This window comes from Narcine bancroftii, chromosome 11 (assembly GCF_036971445.1).
Source record: "Narcine bancroftii isolate sNarBan1 chromosome 11, sNarBan1.hap1, whole genome shotgun sequence".
NCBI classification, from domain to species: domain Eukaryota; kingdom Metazoa; phylum Chordata; class Chondrichthyes; order Torpediniformes; family Narcinidae; genus Narcine; species Narcine bancroftii.
Genome location: NC_091479.1, coordinates 79912803 through 79925097, shown reverse-complemented (window position 1 = coordinate 79925097; position 12295 = coordinate 79912803).

Below are 12295 nucleotides of genomic sequence, written 5' to 3'. Positions count from 1 at the left end.
AAGAGAGTTCTTGGAGATGGTGGGCTGAAAGCAAGAGGAGCATAAGCTATCTTCCCAGGTGCATGAGTAATGTTGATCCCTATTTTTCACTTACATATCATAAAATTCCTTGAGCATGAATAGATTGGGTCAGTCAAAATGATCAGAATATTGGCAATTGGAGGGCAAGTGTCGTCAGCCTAAAGTTTATTTTGCTGGTAAATTGGAAGAATTTGTGAATGAGGGCAAGTGTCGTCAGCCTAAAGTTTATTTTGCTGGTAAATTGGAAGAATTTGTGAATCTGAACAGTAGAGTTCACGAGCAGTTTCATTGACTTTATCTTACTACTTCGGGAAGTGTAAGCTCAGTGGGTGGTTTTCAGTTCCCCACCACTATTACACCTTTTGAGAATCGTGTATAATAAATCATACCATATTCACCCTGCACGAGGTGATGTATAGGATTGAACAAAGAAGAACCAGGCAGCATTAAAGGGGGATAGGTTTTACTCCTCATAGCATGAGAGGAGCTGGGTGATATCTGCAATCAAAAGTGACCTGCAATAAAGATGCTATTGTAAGAAAACTTGCCACCATGATCCTCTCACTAGACGTATATTTCTATGGTTAAGAAGATGACAAATATAATATCCATAGAATGCAGTAATTTTAGGTTCATAATATGGGATACTAACTTATTGTATAGTCATGTATCCATCAAGTAATTCTTGCACTTTACAGGAAAGTTGGAAGGAGCTATCACCTTCGTTATTACGTTAGGGCAGCACCTGATGATCACATCTTCCAGTTGTAGGGGATGCATGGTTTCCCAAAGTCCGGAGTAGTCATTTATATTTTTGCAAGATATCAGAACATTTCCATAACTAGATAAAGGTCAGCAGCTCATTAATATGTATAATACTGTACATTTAACACAAAACAAAGGGTCCTCTATTTCATTTCAGATTTATTGTCAGAGTACATGACATAACGTACAACCCTGAGATTCCTTTTTCCTGCGGGCATGGCAGAATTACTACTAATTGGTAATGCAAAATAAATTACACCGTATACATGTAAACAAATAAATAACTTAAACAGAATGAATATAAACAAACTGCAATACAGAGAATAAAAAAAGCAAATCAATAAAGTGAAGTTTGTCATTGAGGAGTCTGATGGTGGAGCGAGTCTTGTGGTACCTATACGTCATCTGATGGCAGAAGTGAGAACAGAGCATATGCTGCATGGTGAAGATCTTTGATGATTGCTGCTACTTTCTGACGACAGTGTTCCCTGTAGATGTTCTCAATAGTAGGAAGGGTTTTGCCTGTGATGTCCTGGGCTCTGTCCACTACCTTTTGGAGGGGTTTACACTCTGGTATTGGTGTCCTCATACCAGACCGTGATGCAGCCAGTCAGCACACTGGATAACCTGGAATTTGTTTCATTCAGACGAGGAAAACTCATCCACTCAGGGAAAACCATCTGGTATCAATGTTATTACATAATGCAAGATTATTGTAATTACCCTTCAAAGTGTGGTTGGAATAATAGCAGAAGTGTGCCTTAAAGAAATAAAATAGTAGAATTGGTTTTATGAATTATGTTAGTTCCCTCGATTGTTGAAAAGGGCTATGCTGCAGGCTTATTTCATTCATTGTTCTAGTCTTCTGGAACCTGAAAAATCATGCCACATAATATTTTGGCCTCTTGAGAAAATGTGCTTTAGGTGCTTTGGAAGTTTATTTCTATGGAAAAGTCATAGTACCCAGTGACAGGTACAAGGGTAATCAGAACAGAACTTGTATCTGAACACATGTATTGAAAATCGGATACCCAAACTGATTCTCAACCAATCTGTGACTGTTAGCCTGCAAAAATAGGTGAAAATGCTTTATTGAGGACAGTAATGTATGTCTTTCATTTCAAATTACACCATAAATAATATGAAGCAAATTCATTATAAAAAATGCAAAACAGCATGGTTTGACTGAGTGTAAATGAAAAATATATTGACAAGAAACGTGTGACATGAAATCATAGTCAGCTATATGTTACATGGTGTGGATAAACATAATTAAATGTCTCTAAGGTATGTCATCACCTTCATCTTTTTCCAGAAATTATCAAGCCTGATACCCTCCTCCTATTAAAAGCTGTCTGTTCAGTGTCAAACAGAGCAACATCTAGAAATAAACATGAAGTAAAAGCTCTTCTCCATTTTCCCTTTATTCTCCCTGAATCTACCATTCTTCATTTTTTCCTCATCTTCCTACTTAGACATTCTTGGCAAATTATCTAAATCTGTTTAAATTGTTTCAATTCAATTTTGAATTTATTTAGAATACTTCCAGCATATGCAACTATTTTAAGTAAATTGGACAATAGACAGATTGAGAGCTAATAGTTCCTCCCATTCCTCACTCCCCTTGAGTACAGTGTTATCTTTAATTCGAAGTAGCAATTCAAGGCAAACCTGTTAGTCACTTTTCTGTCATTCAGGATTTTAAGATTTAGGGTCTTGTTAATTAAAGAATCTCATGCAGCATAAATGAAATTGACTCATAGAACAGTCGTGAATGAATAGATTGGCAGAAGAGTTACAAAAAGATGAAAGGTTTTCTTTCAAATTCTGCCTCCCTACATTCCCTATTAGGTTTCATTTTAGTCTGACTTACCTTTAAATTGTACTTTAAACTTATCTTTCCTACACTAAGATAGTACAGGCTCTAGTTGCACTGACTTTTTATCAATTTCCACCATTTGTACAGGCATTTCTATAGCAATAACCAAGAGATCACTACATTGAAAACTAAAAATTTAAAAAAAAACATACGTTTGTGATTTGCAGATTTTGTTCTGAATTGGATGAGACAACAAGCTTCAGCGGACTGATGGTCATGATGGTTGATGGAAAATGCTTAAAGAGATGTTTTATTATTTGCCTACAGTTTTTTTTTTGAAAGTTTTGTTCATCTTAAGATAAGGATCAGATATCAGATTCCTGTTTTGCAGCCTGCTCACATTTCTCTTTAATAATTAGGCTTATTGAGAAATTCTTTTCTCTTCCACAAAAACTGCTGGGAGCACTTACAGGTCAGGCTGTGTCTACAGGAAGAGAAAAAGAGTTAAGGTTTCTGTTTGATTCTCTTTTCACTGCTCTTCATATTGCACCAAGAGATCAAATGTAAACTTTTGTGTGATTTTAATATTCTGGGTGATGGAGAAAAAAAACCTGGGGGCTTGTTGATTCTTAAAAAGGGAAACGTATATCTTTTCTTTTCCATTTTTACTCAATTGTATTCCACTTAAGAGGGTCAGAATAGGATCATGCTCACAGATTTCTCTGCACTCAACAGATGTACAGACGAAATTAATGTTATTCATCATTGGGTGCCCTTGTAGAGCATGTTGGGAAAGCACACTGATCTGAATTGTTACCAAAAGAATGCTTGACATTTTTTTTATTTATTAATTTTTTTATTTTTCACACCATAAATCACATTAGCCATGATATACACTTTTTCTTTTTCACACATATACAGTGACTTTTTCTCCCCCCCCCCCCCCCTCATCCATTTTAGATATACAATCTTGGTTGCATTAAACCAGTCAGACAATGTTGTCATTCAACAAAAATACACCAGAAATTCTACAGAGTCCATTCTTTTCTTTCCTTCTCCTTCCATCAACTTAGGTAATGTTTGTCCCCGGTAGGTTTTCGCTATTGTATTTAATGTAAGGCTCCCATATTTGTTCGAATATTTCAATATTATTTCTTAAACTATATGTTATTTTTTTCTAATGGAATACATTTATTCATTTCTATATACCATTGTAGAATGCTTGACATTTTGAGCCAATACTCTTCATCAGGAATGAGGAAGGTTAGAATAGGAGCCGTGTAAAGAGGACAGTGTGGAAGGGGTGAGGGAGGGGCCCTCATGGGATTGATCAACCATGTAAAGATAGAATATGATAGAGGCAGAGAAATGGCAGATGCCAGACAAAGGGAGGGAGAGGCAAGAAAAACTGATCAGGTAGAGAGATATGAGTCATAGGGTAGAGTGAATGATTAGAAGAGAAAGGTTGACAGTAGGTGAGAATGGTATAGAGACCAGATGGAACCAAAGGGAGGCAGACAGGAAGGGAGGAGGAAAATCCACTGGGATGATGGGGATGGAAGGAGGAACTAAAGAAGAGGAGAAATGAGAATGGGCAGGGATTCAGTGTGACTAGTTAGGAAGGAAGACAGAAAAGGGGAAAAGAAGAGGGGTACAAAAGAAGTGGGAGAGGACTCATTACCTGAAATTAGAAAATTCTATGTTCATACCATTGGCAGAAGACAAGATGATGTTCCTCAAGTTTACATTGGGCCTCACTCTGATGGTGGAGAAGGGCCAGGACAGACAGGTTGGAGTGGGAAAGGGAAGAGGAGCTCAAGATGGCCATGCTGGATGCTCAGTTGGCCAATTGCATGTGGGTCCCCTGCCTCATTAACATTCCTCGGTCTTCATGAAAAGGTTTGACTCAAAATGTTGCCCATTCTTTTCCTCCCACCACTGCAGCGTGACCCTTTGAGTTGCTCCAGCCCTCGTGTTTGGCTTCAGATTTCAGCATCTGCAATCTTCTGTGGCTCTTCGGTTGATCTCAATTATGATTGGCAGGCAAGAACTGAGTGGATCCAAAGATGTCAACCGCTTTCCAAGGTGAAGTTTCAAGATCAGGTTGCAGCATGTAAGTTACGGAAAGCTAAAGAATTTGCCATGGCAGTGAAGTTCATTTTGAATGGGTTTCAACATTATTGTCCTTTGCCTTACAAAAATAAACATTTATCATTGTCAGGCTTCTTGGAAATGGCCATGGAACAAGATACTATATTGCCATGAAACCACAATATCCTATGAAAAAACAAAATTGTCAACAGATAGGCTTAATAGATATTCAGTAGGAGTCTTCCAAAATAGATCTGTATCCACAAAACAATATATAGATGCTACGCTCCCATTTTATAGTTGCTAACGCAAGTTGTTAACTTGGCAGTGAAAATCTGTCCAAGATACTCCCACATAGGCATCAATAGAAAGGTCAAAGAATGAGTGACAGCCCATAAATCGAGGAGTTCAGGTACTTCTAAGGGTTGTGGGGTTGGAAGAGTTTGCAGAAATGAGGCGGGGGGGGGGGGGTTGAATATCTGAGAGATTTAAGAAGAAATCAAACTTGTTTCTCTGAGCCAATGTGGATCACTGAGTACAGGTATAGTGAGTGAATGAGCAGGAGCACATTGGAGGAATCCATGCTTATGGACAGTTCAAGGTGAGGGACTAGTCAGCTATTAGAATAGTAAAATGAGGTAAAGACTTCAGTGATAGATGAGCTGGCATAAAGGTACATGCGGATGATATTGTACAGGTGACCTTGAGGTGGACAAGAAGGGATCAATGCCTAACCAATGAAGGCAAGCATAACGTGTGCCTTCTTCACTCCCCTGTATAGCTGTGTCGCCACTTTCAGGGAACCATGTACTTGTACCCTTTGGTCTCTGCATCACAGACTCTTGACTATGGCAGGGAAGTCCAGCAGCACAGAGTGCAACAACTCCTGATGAGTTACACATGTTCAATGTTCATTTCAAACAGGGAACCAACAGAGAGGTGCATTCTACATCAATTACTCCAAGTGATGTAACACATTGGTTACTGTTGCTGACATCAGGGTGGCCTTCCAGTGGTTGTTCCCATGGAAAATGACTGGTCCAGATTAAGTCCCAGGATGTACCCTGAGACTCTGCATGTATTAACTGGTGGGTGCAGTTACTCAGAAACATTTTTAATCTCTCCTAATAACAGGTCACCTTCACACTTGTGATGAAGTATTGTGGGCAGTTCTGGTCACCCTGCTATAAGATAGATGTTATTAAACCTGGAAAGGGTACAAAAAAGATTTACGAGAATATTGTAAAGATTAAAATACAGATTCTGCAAGGTCTATGAAGACGTATTGACATTCTTTGAGTGTCTCCATAGAAATGTATTCTTAGCCAAGCTCTCTCTCTCTCTCTCTCTCTCTCTCTCTCTCTCTCTCTGCCTGTTTAAGATGAGGCAGTTCAGTTTTGATTTTGCTTTGTTCTGCAAAGATGGAAGGACTTGACTTTGTCTGAAAAGTTTTATTGACCATTTTAAGCAATGTTTTATGTATCGTTTAATTGTTTTATCATGGTCTAGTACCGTATAACAAAGTTGTAATAATGAGGTTACTGACATGAGGTTTAATAAACTGTGGAAAAACTCAACTCAACTTTAGTATGGACTATTTGTTTGAATGAGTCATAAACAATGACATTCAAGTCCCTCCAGGTGGTTATAAAGGAAGATACATTCTCACTGTGTCAGCGTGGAGCTTTGGTTTCCTCACTCTGTTCAAAATACCCTGAGTTGTAGGTCAATTGGGTATAATTGGGCTGCATGGGCTTGTGGGCCAAAAGGGCCTGTTACCATTCTGTATGTCTAAAAAGTAGAAATGATAGAAGTCCAGAAGCACATTTATTTAACTAATTTTTCATGAAAGATACTTTTATTTATTGCAGCTATTTCCAACTTGACACAGGGTGAGTACTTTGCATAATGAGCTTTTAAACTTTAAGCTTGGTTACAAGTGTACATTGGTCTTCCCAAGTAATGTTCAAGGAAGAGCTGTTGAATGTCAGATATTGTTTGGAACTATTAGTATATTACTCTATTATCTTCTCACACAAAAGTAGAGGTGGGGAAATAGATGATATGCAACCATTATACTTCACTTGTGGCCCAGAGAGCCACCCTTGGTACAAATATAATCAGTAAAGTTATTTTCCTTTTTGAAAGAAATGTCAAGTTGTGTTGGATGAGAAAAATTATCTATTTGAAAAGTAAAGACAGTGTATATCTATAATGATAACTTAAACGTGCCTCGTATTTAGGTGATCCAGGCATGCTCTTGAAAGCAGAAGGAAAGCATCCAAAATCATTCTGAATAGAAAGAGAGCTCAAGAGAGAAAGAGAGGGCAAGAGAGGTGAGAGATAACAGGCGAGAAAGGGGAGGACAAGAAAGTGGATGAGAGGGAGTGAATGAGAAAAGAAGGGAGAGAAAGAGGGCACTGAAAGGAGGGTGAGAGAAGGTGGGAAAGGGGGAAAGAAAGGATGAGTAAGAGAAGATATAGAAGAAAAGGTGAGAAAGAGGGGAAGAACAAGAGGGCTAGAAAGAAAGGGAGAGCTAGAAACAAAGGGCTAGAAAGAAAGAGCATGCACCTACATGCTCCCAACAGGATTATTTTGTCTGATCGCACTGAAGTAGTTCTTCAAGGGAACTGTTAAGTGTGTTTATGTCCCAGAGTGAACAAAGCCTTGGACGATTACTGCTCAATCTGGCTGTGTGTCAACCATGCAGATAGCTTATCAAGTAAGTACATCAGTGCAGGACCACCAGCACAGGCCATGTGCATGTAAAGACAGGACAGAGGGTGCAGAGATGAACAGTGTGACAACAGGAACATGTTTATTTCCAGAAAATAGAAATAAATGTAAAGCAAAGTAAAAGAGGGAAAGAGCTCCAAACAATGAAATAGTTAAGGACATAGAAACGTTTCAATGCACTTTTTAAAAAATCTTACTTTTGGGGTAATTAATTCTAAATTAAAGCAAAACAGAAAATCATGGAAACACTCATTACATTTAGATGACACAAATATGTTGATTTTGAAGGCTTAGACATTTAAAAGAAAGATGTATGTATATATTAAAATGTTTCAAAGTGTTAGTTTATCTCGATGCATTTCACAGCCGATTTAAAAACTTTTGTAGTCTAATTTTTGTTGCATCATGGGAAACATTATAGCCAATTTGCTCACAGGAGAATTAATAACCAGATAATCTGTTTGAGAAAGGTTGATGTCAAATAAATTTAAAATGTTATCATTCAATATTGTGACATTACGTTTCTATCATATCACAAATTGACCAAGTTTTACTTTGAATTGTTTAACATTATTTCCTCCAAAATAATCCAAACCAAATCTTAGGAATTGTAGTACATGAGCTTTAAGTATTATTGTGTATATAACTTCATAAATTTTTTACTCATTTTAACAGCCATTTGTGTATATGCTGCAATAATGTTAGTATTGAATTGGCTGGAACCGATGGCCTGGCTCTGGGAGCAGTCATGAAAGGAATTAGTCTCTCAAAATTCATTTTAACTTGATGGCTATCCTCTTGTGTCTCAAGAAAGGTATATATATCTCTTCTTCTTTGGCTTGGCTTACTGGATGGTCAATGGGGAGAAACATTGGAAATTTGAGGCAAGGGTGAGTGAAAACTGCAGTGAGAGACATCAAGAGCCTGTCATAATGGTCAGAGGTTGACAGAGAATAAAGACTTGTTGGGATGCTCTATGGAATATGGGTAAAGAGACAAGTGGTAGTGTTAGCAGGGTTGGAGCAAGTTGTTATTGATGACTGGTGAGTTAAGGAGATCAAGAGGTATCAAGGCTTTGCGATTGGTTGATGGGATGGAGGGAGGAATGCTAAAGGATGTCAGGTAAGTATCAGGTAAGTAAGAGATTTAATGTGAATATTTCAGTGCTGTGAGTTTGTGGAAGTATTCAGTGTCAGACAGTCTGAGGTCAATGTGGATCAAAGCTCCTTACAGTGTTCCAAGAGGAAATAACTAATATCTGGAGCACCATGGAATCATTTCAAAAAGGTTATCAAGTTTCATTCTGGGAGAGAAAAAGTGGATTTCCTGTTGTATGACAGAGAAAGAAAAGCATTATTCAATTGAATTTCTAGAAAAATGTAATTTTATGCATTCAACATTGCTTAACATGAACTATTTGCTTGTGCTTCATTTTAACAAATTTATCAATACATTTTCTTTTGATAGACATTCAGGTTTTCAAGAAGAGTAATTTTGGTCTCTGATGTAACTTAATTTGCATTGAAGAGTATCTATTTTCTTGTAGTCATTCATATCTGTACTACTTTTTCCTCTCACTGGCAAACACACACCGACCTTATTTAAATTTTGTTTTATAAGTGGATTTCACAACTTTGACTGAAACCTGCAGCTAAAATTTCAAAAGAATGAGAAGCAGTTGGGCACACTCCTGAAACAAATATTCGTCATTGCATCTTTTGTATAACATTTACGTTAAAGTAATTGGGATAAACTTTAATTGGCTAATTATCTCAAATACTTTTACCATGTGGACTTTCTGGTTTCAAGTAAAAATTTGCACCGATGCTGTAACTGTTCAGTGAACAAAGCAATCACCCCTATGCTAGATGCATAAGATTAGAGATAGACTAGCACTAGATCATATCTTTGGCTTTCAGCACACAGTCTGATAACTCCCAGAGTGCACCCATTAGCTAAATGGCTATGTTAACGCAGAGAGCACAGATCCTGCATGACTGATCATCTATATGTGTATTTTCAGGTATTAGGATAAGCCTAATCAAAGAACCAGAAATTGAAATGATAAAATGGTAAAATGAACTGAAAGATCTAATGGGGAGTATCACTAGCTAATCTCCAAATAGTACCCAGACACACAGTAAACTTCCTCAAATGCCACTGGGTAAAAAAAATGTTTAAATCATAGAAACTATCAAATTAATTAGCGTGTTTTAAAAATAATGTTATCCTGGATTGAAAGTTATGATTAAAATAACAAGAAAAATCCCAGGCACATTTGAATTCAGTTCATTTGAGATCAGATATGTCAAATAAACCATCCTGATATTGGAGCTTTAAGCTGATATCAATGTTTTGGAGGGTGTGAGAGAAGTCTTCCACCAATCCTGCTTCACATTTTCTGTTGGTGACCTCTGTGTTTGAAAATGAGAACGACCACAGGGATGAGAACTCCTGTTTTCAGTTTTTGATGGCCATTGTCTTCATTACAGTAGACAATGAAGATTTTACTTCCTGAACACTTTTGGATGTATTTTATGTTTTCTGTGCTGCTCATCACGAAAATCGCCTTAAAATCTTTCTATTGTGCACCATTTTATAGAAATAACCAATTTTTGTGTTTTCCTGTCATTTTAAGTCCACTTCAAGCATTCAAAACCATGAAGTGCAGAGCGTTATTGAAAATTCATTTTCTGCTTTTGATCTTCCCTGCTGATCTGGGTACAGTCAGTGATGAACATGGTGAAAGGTTTCACCAGGACATTATGATCATAGAAAAGCGGTATCATGGCAACTGGAATCCATCAATGCTGGCCAACTATTGTAGGACACTGACGCAAGTGACATCAGATGCTGAGTGCAAAACGGATATCAGCAGCAAACATTTTTAGGTCAGTTGAACTAACACAATATCATAATTAAACAGGCTAAATTCAATAAAAGTTCATTTAATATTTCTTCAACTTCCTACATGATACAGCAAATCTGAAATTATCTTAGTGTTCACCTTAAAGTTGTCTACCATAGTCCCCAATTTGTGTTTTCAGGAAGCAAACCTTTTTTAAAAAGTTGTTGTCCAGTGTTATTAATGTTGGAAGTCCCATTGAGAGAAATCCACAAAGGTTAGGGTGTAGAGTGGTAAAAGGAGAATGGGAGTATTAAGTTAGAATTGGATGGCAGAGAAAGAGGAGTAAGGAAAATGTAATAGGAAAGTACAACTATGGAAAGGGAAGAAAGTAATACGTACATGTTAGTGAAAGGAGAGAGAATGGGAAAATGGAAGTTTTTTGGGAAAAAATGGATGGTTCAGTTTCCCCTGACTCTTCAACTAATTTCTCTATCCTGGCCTTTAATCTGTTTTCCTTAGATTTGGTAAAGTGTTTTGAAATTAGCTTTATTTTTGAATACATTATGTATTCATGTCTGTTTGCATATCCATTTTTCAGTATGGTTAATCCTCTGAATTATCCAAAATCCACCAAACCCACAGGAAGAAGCAGCAAACCAATCCCAACATCTTCTCCCAGACGACGGAAGCTTTCATTACACTCATGGCTACATTGGGAAGACCAACCACATCAAAACCAAACTCCTGAAATAGACACACTATTCCAAGATCTGTCAGATAGACAGAGGGGGAGAAAAAAAATCATGGATTCAGTGAATCCTCCTTAATGAAATGCAACATCACTACAGATACTGGCTAAAGGATTTAGAGGGGATCTGAAAGGGATCTTATTCAGCTAGAGAGTAGTTACCAACTCGGATGAACTGCCTAATCACCAAGGATTTATACAGCCTAGGCATAAAAGGCTTGATAAGATTTATAAAGATGGATTTCCATTTCTTGGGTAGGCATGATGGCCATAAAGCTTGTTTCCATGCTGTATGACTTTACTGCACTATAACCTTTGGTCCACGATAGGTCAAAGTGAATAAGGACTTCCTCCCATCCCCACATCGACATTATCTACCAGGATTGTTATCTGAAGAGGGTATGCAAAACCATTGAGGACCCCTTCCACCCTGCACAGCTGCATCCATCAAGAAAGAGATACAGGAGAATCATAGCCAGCACCACCAAGCTGGGGAAAAACCTTCCCACGGGCAGTGAGAATGCTGAATGACCAAAGGAACCACTCATATTAACCATCTGGGATCTCATATTCACAAAGCAATGCTTATTTATTTGTGTGTGTGTATATATATATATATTTTTTTTTTGAATACTTGTCTTGCATATACATTGGTTGTCTGCATGCGTGTAATGTGAATCTGCGTGTTTTGCACCAAGGACTAAAGAATGCTGTTTCATCAGGTTGTACTTGTGCAATCAGATGGCAATAAACTTGACTTGATAGTCTTGAGAACTTCGAGGCAATGCATTGAGACAGCACTTGGACCCTTTGCAAGTGGTGTAAGAAGCCTGAAAGCTGACAGAATACCCACTAACCACTCCATCATCTGCCCCTAACTCCTCTGCAGAAGAGTCTATGGTTCCCACATGAGCTACACTAGCTACCTTGTAATCCACAAAATCAGTGGAAGCAAGTTATTCTTGATCTTGAAGGACTGCCCTGGAATAAGAGGAGATGTTTATATGCAGGTTTTGCAGGCCTAAGGCAGCTGTCCAGAAACTGAAACTATTGTCAGGTTCACTTCTTGTCCACAAGTTAGTAGCAAAGGCAGCTTTCAGTGATATTCCTTCCTCCAGTCCCAATACTAATCCAGATCCCAATTTTCTCACCTCTTGTTACTTTTTTTTTCCACAGCAATAATGAAGCTGCAATTATTCTTATGCAAATAAAACAAAGTTCACTTTGATTCTTATATGATTTATTTATTCACTACAAAACAGACATA